Source organism: Herpailurus yagouaroundi, unplaced genomic scaffold, assembly GCF_014898765.1.
Source record: "Herpailurus yagouaroundi ecotype Mexico unplaced genomic scaffold, PumYag 165, whole genome shotgun sequence".
Taxonomy (NCBI): Eukaryota; Metazoa; Chordata; class Mammalia; order Carnivora; family Felidae; genus Herpailurus; species Herpailurus yagouaroundi.
This window is the reverse complement of record NW_024412406.1, coordinates 10,250,826-10,260,781: the sequence shown is the minus strand read 5'-3', so window position 1 is coordinate 10,260,781 and position 9,956 is coordinate 10,250,826.

The following is a 9,956-nucleotide window of genomic DNA, read 5'->3' as shown; positions in this document are numbered from 1 at the left end:
ATAATTTGGCTATTGTTAATAATGCTGCTATAAACATTGGTGCATGTGCCCCTGAGAATCAGTATTTTTTGTATCCTTTGGGTAAATATCTAGTACTGTAATTGCTGGGTCATTTCTATTAGTGGTAGTTCAATTTCTAACTTTTTGAGGAACCTCCATATTGTTTTCCAGAGTGGCTGCACTAGTTTGCATTCCCATGGACAGGGTTCTCCTTTCTCTGCATCCTTGCCAACATCTTTTGTTTCCTATGTTGGTAACTTCAGCCACTCTGACAGGTATGAGGTGATATCTCATTGTAGTTTTAATTTGTAGTTCTCTGATGATGAGTGATGTTGTGCATGAATGTATTTAATTACAAGTTATCTTCCGCAATTTTCCCATAACATATATAAGACCCTAAGAATGCAGGGTGATTGATTTCTTATTATTATTTCTGTTGTGAACTTTAGTGCTCAACAGAGGATTAAAAATTGAGTAAACAATTCATAATTGTTTAATAATTGATAATTTATTTATATAAACCTCACTTTCCTCCAAAATGATGGCATACTATAGCAACCAAGAGATCAGACTTCGCCCTCAGAAAGATGTAGCTTTGTGGGGTGCCAGGGTGGCTCAGTCGGTTAGTTGTCCGACTTCAGCTCAGCTCATGATTTGGCAGTTCATGGGTTCGAGCCCCATGTTGGGCTCTGTACTGACACCTCAGAGCCTGGAGCCTGCTTCGGATTCTGTGTCTCCTTCTCTCTCTGTTCCTCCCCTGCTCACGCTCTGTCTCCCTCTCTCTCAAAAATAAATAAAGATTTAAAAAATTTAAAAAGTAAATAAAATAAAGATAATAATTTAAAATAATGGCTGGCAAAAATACAAACAGACCAAGAATATAAAACCACATGAATACGTAGATATATAATCCTAGGGCCAACAATGGGCGCTGAAATGGACTGTCAGTTTCTGTTAACCATAGCAGGAATGGAAACACAATCAATTACAAGGTTTGAAATGGACATAAAGGAAAAACTTACAAAGTCTGGTGGAGAAATAAAGTTTTTCCTATTATGTATAAGAAATAAATTTTTCATGCTGAGACTTCTGGTGGAAACACTAAATGATGTGACTGACAACACACTTCACAATATCCCTGGAATTACTGAGATGGCACCTTTCCTCTTGAAGTTAGCATTCTTACACTTGAGACATAGTCCCAATGCTCAGGTCAGGTGAAGCATCATTGCAGCAGGCTGAAAGAAATGTAGTCCAAAAGTGTGGCTCTCTGTTAACATTTAGCTTAATCCAGAGATAACATCTAGACGATCCAGATAGGTTCTCCAAACAACCCTATGTAAACATCTATAAAGTATTTGAAAGTTTACACATCACAGTGCAAGATTGTTCCAAAAACAATTTAGCTCTATTCTTTTCCCTAATCTTCTCCCAAAGCCCTCACTGCTAGGTTGTCGGATTTAGGGGCAAATATATCCTTAAATTTGCCAAAAGGAGGAATTTCAGACACACAGATTAACTCAATCTTTTTGGGGTAAGTACTACTTAGTTCAGGGTTTCTCCTCCATTCTTCTAGCCACGAGGATACTGGGGGGTAGATGAAATCTATAGAGCTTCTTACTTCTGTGTCTGTTTTTATGTCCTCTGGATGCTAATTAGTCAAAGTCAAATTAGTGTCAAAGTTCCCTGCACTGGCTGGTAGCTAGGCTTTATGTTAACATCTGCTCTTAAAATTGTAGTGAAACTTGAGCCTATCACTTAGAATGGAGTCCAGTGGCCCTCCCTTGATGTTTTGCTCTCATTTCAGCTCTCATTGGTCCTCAGAATTTCAATCTGGTTGTTCTTTCACACTCTTGGTTTGGATTTTACGTCTCCACCTGCGGCCTCTGTTACAAGGTTACCTCATTCTTTGTTGTCCCTCTTCTGTTCCCCAAACTCTCCACCCCTGGACATGCAGGAAATTGCTTTCTGTGATACTTGTGATCAGAGGGAGATTAGCCATCTACCATATTTGCTCTTCTCTCTGGCAAATATGCCGTTCTATCCATGCCACTACTCCATTCAGTGGGAATGGCATACTGGTACGGGGCACTCTGCAATGTACTTTCCTTGTAAAAGCCCATATTGGAAGTGAGTCAAAGCCTTTCTACATTTGGCCTCCTGCTCTGTATGAAGTATCTACCTTTTGCCATCCATGCTTTATCTCCAAGGATTGCAACCTGGATTTATAACTGTAGTGCTTATCTTCCTGTTTCCCTTCTTCTGTTCTCTGGAATAAGAAATGCTTTCTTTTTATTCCTTTTCTGTCTATAAAGTACTTCTCTTATGTGCTAGCCTCCTCATGCTTGATGTATCATTAACCTGTTCCTTTCCTTGGAGCCATAGTGGCAGGCAGGCTTTGTGGGAACATGATTTGAGGGAAGAATAATAGTTATTTCAGCTTATCATTTTTGGAATATTAACCCATTATGTATAATTTTACTCAGCATAATTTGTCATAACTGTTGATTACCAGATAGTCGGAGGTTACTATCAAATGTCTCAAATGGTACATATTTAATTCTTTTCCTGTCACCCTTCACTAGAGGTGCCCAACTGCACGTTTCTAATCATGTTCTGTGTGAATGACAAATGAAGTACTTTGCCATACATAATCTGACTAATGACTCCACACAGCCTAATATAACCACCCCATATGTTCATTTCTAAATTTTTACTGGGCAGCTAATGAGACTTTCCCACAAAGTTTATCCAGACCTTCTTCATAGTGAGTGAAAGGACCAAAGAGAATTGATGACTCTGGCTGGAGTGCAGATGGCTTTTGGAAAGCCCAAGTTTTTCCTGGCTGTGTGCTGAGGTCTTGGATTAGGAAAAGGCCATGCTGATATTGCATTTGTTTATTTATCAAGTTTAACAAACATCTTTTGAATGCCCACTATAGGAAAAGTCTGAAATTATGCCATGAATAAGTGCATTAAAATCTCTCAGTCTACTTGACCACAACATGAACCTCTTGGATTTTATTTTGATATATTCTTGGCACAGGGAAAATAAATATCTTATCTTTGGGTCATTGTACAGTTCTTTGTTTCTAGCATCAACTTCCTAAACATTAGGGGGTGGAGATGTACGTTTTTTTTTTATCGACTAGAATAGAACTTGAGGGCTTTTTGTCTCTGTGGGATAACCATACAATTTCTGGATGATCCTAACATCTGAGTCTGTTTTCCCTTCACTAAATAACCAACACACATACCCCAACTCAAACCATCTGCCTATAAAGTACTTTGGATTCTTCACGTGTTTCACCAGATATAACTAATGTTTCATGCCAGAATTTACCACTGTAACTATATCTTTTATCTATTCACCATGAATGTGATTTTTGTATATCTCCTGGAGCCAGATGTTTACAAATTTAACTATACAATCTTTCATACCCATTAAAGTCTGATGTATCTGCAAGCCTCTTAGTGGAAAATAACACAGGTCTCCAGCTGGCTATTTCGCAGACACCAACACAAACACGCTAGCTGTTTGAAGAGTTCCTTCATGCTTGTCCTCCTTCAGGGCTGTCAAAGTCCATAAATTTATAAAGTCTAGTTAAGCTATGAGATTCTCCTTTATCCACCAGACACATTGGTCTTGAGATTATTACCCAAGATTTCTGAAGGATGTCTCAGGGAGGTAGAGAAAAATATGTGCCTGTTTAAAGGATTGATCAGAAAACTGAAAGAGTGCCTTTGTCTTTTACTGACCTTAAAGAAACCATAGATCATGGTGTTCCATACACTTTGTTTTAAAGCATTAAGAGAATCCCTGAGATGAGTTAAAGCCCACCCCTTATCCAGAAACATGAAATATCCACGGTAGCAACTGCTACATACATGTTCATTCAGGGCCTCATTTACTCCATGAATTATATAGAAAGATGAAAGCATAGCCTCAAATTCAGTAGGACAAAAAAGGTGGACAAGGACCCTCTAAAACAGCAGGGTTGTTCTAGGAGTGCGGTCATTGAGTTATTAGGATAAGAGGCTCTTGTCAGTTAGAAGCTCCTGTAACAGAATCAATCCGTGTGGTTTCTCTTTTATCTAAATCTCTTCTTTTGTCATGTGTTTATTAGCTCAGTGAACATATTTAATCTGCACTGTTGACCAAATTAATTTTTATTAATAAATTAATTTATTTTTAAATAAACAGCATTCCATAGTACATAGGATTATGTATAGCATGTAGTATTCTATAATTATACTTCTTTTTCCTCCAACAGTGTTTTATAAACACACTCTCAGCATGTTTAAAAAGTATTATAAAGCCTATCAATTTCAGTTATTTTTCCTTGGAAACACTCTCTATTGGGGCTTTTTGTGGTTTTTTTCCAGTCTAGACTGGTTGCTCTCCAGATTATATAAAGCTTGTGTTCTGATACTTCCCTTCACCAATATGATGAGAATTTCCTTTTTTTAATTCTCATGTAGAACCAATTTCTTGGAGTACATATCTAATACTTTTGTTTGTTCTTTTGTTTATTTGTAGCAAATTCTTTAATGGCTTCTCCTTTTTTGGATGAATGGCAAATTTTGAAGATCTTAGATGAATAAGAAACAATTTTGCTCTACTCTTATATTAAATATTCATTTAACAATTCTTCTTTATTATTTTGTATTATTTATTTTATTTTTTAATGTTTATTTATTTTGAGAAAGAGAGAGAGCATGAAAGCAGGGAGGGGCAGAGGAAGAGAGAGAGAGAGAGAGAGAGAGAGAGAGAATCCTAAGCGGTTCCATGCTCAGTGTGGAGCCGAACACATAGCTCAATCTCACGAACTGTGAGATCATGACCTGAACCAAAACCAAGAGTTAGATGCTTAATCAACTGGGCCACCCAGGCACCCCTATTTGTTTATTTTAAAATCAAGTTTTGTCAGGAACTTAAAGGGCTGCTTTGGTTTTCAGAACTATTTCCAATGAGAAAGTTCAAATTTGGTCACATTTAATATTGTTAATTTTTATGCTTTTAAAGTGCAGAAAGTCTAAAAGGTTTTTTTTGTTTGTTTGTTTTGGGTGTGGTTTTGTTTGTTTTACTTGAAGAAAAACAAACACACAGAAGTTGGAATAATCACACAAATATCATTATGATACATTTAGTTCCTAATCACTTTTTGTAAGAAAGATTAAAAAAAGAGATAATGGTGAATTAAAATACAGATACTTGAATCTGGCTTCACAATACCATGTAATATAACAAAATAAATTATAACTATATATATTTTATAGAATTTATCAACTATTTTAGAAATGTAGTATTTTGGTATTATTATGTCTATATATAGTATTATTTAGAGAGTTCAAATTTTGAGAATATTTTGTAGGTTTATTCTGCACATTTTCTGAATCCAATAAATTCATGATCCTCTATGACATTATAAATGGACATACATATTAAACACCAAAATTCTATCATTCTTACAAAGCCTCCACCCTTCATCAGTTGCCCCCAAATACATTTTAGATTGGTTAGTAATTATTAGTGGTTAAATTGGTGAAAAAAGTTTGCAAAGATCACCTAGACATCTTTAAAAATTGATGACCCCAGAATGTTATTGAGATTTGTCATTAAGCAAGAAAAAAATTTATTAAAGAGAAGTTAATACACAATTTATGCAATGTTTTCTTACTGTTTACTAAACTCTTTTTATAATAACATCAAATTACCTGTAATAATTTCGTTATCCAAGACAAGAAGGCTGTTACCCTACCTAAATAATGAACACGCATGGGCTTGTGAACTTATTGATTCTAACAGGAAAAAGAAAGTGGTTAATTGTAGTTGGGGTATAAAGCTGGGGTACAGAAATAGAAAGGAATGGTTTCAGCAAGTAAGGTTTACAAAGTAATTTGATTTATATTCTCAAGGCCCTTGCAAGGCAGGTGAAAGCAATTGAACTTGACTCTATGGATAGTCACATGTACATGAGTTACATGAGTTACAACAGAGAGTTACATGTACATGAGTGACTTTATTCTATTTGCTTTTTTTTTTTTAATTTTTTTTCAACATTTATTTATTTTTTGGGACAGAGAGAGACAGAGCATGAACGGGGGAGGGCAGAGAGAGAGGGAGACACAGAATCGGAAACAGGCTCCAGGCTCTGAGCCATCAGCCCAGAGCCCGACGCGGGGCTCGAACTCACGGACCGCGAGATCGTGACCTGGCTGAAGTCGGACGCTTAACCGACTGCGCCACCCAGGCGCCCCTTATTTGCTTTTTAAGAAGGTAACCAAAAACAATGTGCCTGCTGAATGAGAGGAGAGACACTGGAAAATCCTAGGAAAAGATAATGGGATTAACTTTAAGAAATCATAATAATGATTTGGAGAGAGAGAGACAGAGAGAGAGGGAGAGACAAACCAAGAAACAGACTCTTAACTATAGAGAACAAACTGGTGATTACCAGATGTGAGGAGGGCAGGGGGGTGGATTAAACAGATGTGGAGACTAAGGAGTCCTGCGGTCATGATGATCACCAGGTTATGTATGGAAGTGTTGAAACACTATATTGTACATCTGAAACTAGTATAACACTGAATGTTAATTAAACTGTATTAAAATAAAAACCACTAACTAAAGAAATAAAATTGAACAGTAGAGAAATGAAAAAAAGTAGTCATAAAAATGATATTTAAAAGGGAGTGGATTGGTGAGATATTCCAGAGATAAAATCTACAACTGATGGTGGCCAAGGGTGATGGGGTAAGGGTTTGGGTGATGGAGAGTGGGAGATACAGGCTTCTAGTTATGGAATGAATAAATCATGGGAATAAAAGTCACAGCTAAGGAATATAGTGATATTGTAAGAGTGATAATGTAATGGGACAGATGGTAACTACACTTGTGGTGAATGTAGCAAAATGTATAAATCTGTCAAATCACTAAGTTGTACACCTGAAACAAATGTAACACTGTGTGTCAGTGATGCTCAATTAAAAATATATGCACATGTTTTACAAAGTTAGTGTCTGTATGAAGCAAGGTGAGAAAGAGTGAGGCACAAAGGGTGATTTGGACTTCTGTCCTGGGGGTGACAGAATACAATTATACTTTCTATTTATATAGCATGTCACAATTTACAAAGCTCTTTCATGTATGCTGCATTCCATTGTTTCAACCATCTGTGATAAATTAATATGAATTAAATTACAAATAAGGTTTATATAACAATCTTAAAAGGCTCTGACCACTACTAAGTACTTTCTTTGGGAGATACTATATGCAGGTACCTTTCCCAGTGACCTTTCTTCCTTAGAAAGTAGAAGTTGACTTGTGTTCCCCATTTTGAAGATACTTGTGTACACCTATATTGTCTTTGATTCTCCCCATGTTACTAGAGGAATGGATTTTTACAATGTCTTATTTAATAGGCATATAGTTAGGTCTCTGAAAAAAAAGTGATTTAGATAGTACTTCTCAAGCCTTTAAAACGCATATGAATCATCAGAGAATCCTAATAAGATGCAATCTGATTCAGGGGATGAGGGTCTGAAATTCTGCATTTCTTAAGGCTCCCTGCGATATCTATGTTACTAGTCCATGGAACAAATTTTGATTAGAAAGGATTTAGACCAAAGCCACGCATACATTTGTACAGACACACAGACACAAAGACACACACAGACACACACGGAGTGCCTTTGATTAAGCAGGTGTGCCATTCTGGGATATTTGTATCTTATTTCACTTCAAAAGGCACAATCATTTTCTCACAGGTTTCAAGACAGACAAAAATTGCTACTAATTGTATACATTATATGTGTGTTTTTGTGCTTTTCAGGAATGTAGCTACATTCCATTTCTGTCGCTGTTGGCAAGGATTCTCCTAAAGGTCTCTCAACACGTTAGTGGTCTTTTTCAAGAAGAGATCTCATAAAGAACCACCTCATTGTTAGTTGTTCATTAATAGTTCTCTTATTGGCAACTTGGATGTATGCCTCTTAATTTTGCAAGTATTTTAAAATTAAAATTACTTCCAAAGCATTTCAAATACTCCTGGCAATAACGTCTGCTTGGAAGCAGAATTTCTAATTCTCCTCCCACAGGTCTTTTCTTTTATGGTTCCATAGCCTTGTGGGTTTCCTTAATAGTCTGAAATTCCACAATACAATCCATGTGTGTTGAAAGACATCTGAAATCATCGACATGCCTCAGGGTCTCAGGATTGAGCAACTATCAGCTCTGTCCTCATGTAATTGGACTCTAAGAGGTCATCTCCCATTTAGGTCCAACTCAGAAATTCCTTCTCTCTCTTTCTCCTCCTCTATCCCTGTACTTCCTCTTAGAGAAAACCCATTTATGGTTCAGACACATTTCTTAAGGAATGCATTTTGATCTCCATGGAAGCCTGTCAAGTCAAACTTCAAGAGATAGTACCTTTTTGTGTACATGACAGAGAGGTAACCTTGAAGGCAATGGTTGATTTTTATGAGATTCTAAGCAACAGCTCAGCCATCCTGAAGAAAGGCTCATCTCCTTGGGCAATAGAGTCCTTTAGTCCTATATATGCTGGACAGCTATATGAGATATATTGAAAGGTATAGGTTAATCAGTGCTAGCACTAAAGTCTCAAAAGTCCTAGGATCTTTGAATGGATGGCCCCAGAGAGTATGTTGCCCAACTTCCTATTTAGTTCAGGAATCCTTAACACTGTGTCTTTGAGATTCATTCAAGGTGCCATGCATGAGTACCTTCTGAAGGGGTAAGACACTAGCTGGACAGCTCCATTTGTTGGATATCTGTAACTGTGAGCAGCCACATGCATTGTCTCAAGCTACTCTAATTTTTGTTATTATTCCTGCTTACCTCCTGTGCTTATATATTCTTGCCTTTTCAATTCTACAGTGTTAATTAATTTCTGTTTACAGCTTTCAGTATTGCACCTTAAGCTCTCCTAAATGACTTCACTTTAGGTAGGAGCTCAGTACTTGCTAAAATATAGTGAAACTTGAACTTTGATACATGTTAACATTTAAGACTGCATCTCATCACTGTACTTTGAAATTCAGAGAAACTTCTGGCTTCAGATGCCTCACTGTTCTCTTCAGGAATTTGATGACGTCAATCTCGCCATAGGATATGTACCTTTTTTCCTCCCATTTTTGGCTGCACCAATGAAGAGTTAAACAATATGCATCAGGCCACACATACTGCTGAAGACCCAACTGGGAATATAGCCCAGGAAACTTGGCTCCCAGTTTGGTGTGTTTCTAACCACATGACCATCATTTCTGATGACTGTAAATTCACATAGTACTCTTCCTGCCGAAATATGCAGAAGACAATCACATTGGCAAACTGGACAAGTCAGTGCAGGTTAAGTAAGTTCCTAAACTGAATAGTGTGTATTTTCCAGGATTCCTGTTGCCACTAACTATGAATTGTCCACATTTTACTAGTGATACCATGACACATGGCATTTTTGAGGGTCCTTCCATTGCAGATTGCCCTAACATTCACATTCTTGGCACTTGTCTTGCTGGGCACGGCTTTTGCTCCAATGCCATCTTTCTGAGAAGGAACTTCTAACTGTTGTCAGCCAGTTGCTGCTGTTAAATTCTTCATTGCTTCTGTGCTATGCCCTCCACTATGCTTCCTGAGAGGCTGAACCCCACTCTGCTTAGATTTCAACTATATGTTTTTAAACCTGAAACAGATGTGATCTTGGCTGCTGTCATTTTGTTAGGAGCTTCTCTATTTGCATTATATACAAGGCAGGTAAAAGGCAGGCAATTTGCTGCCTCACTCTTAGGGGAAAGAAAAAGGGGAGAGAGGGTGAAACAAAACAAAGGGAGAGAATAAATACATAAACTGGAAGAATAAAGCCACATGGAGACAGAAAGTACAACCACTTGAGCATCTATTATCCTAATATCATATGCTATAGTTTGGCTACTACTGAT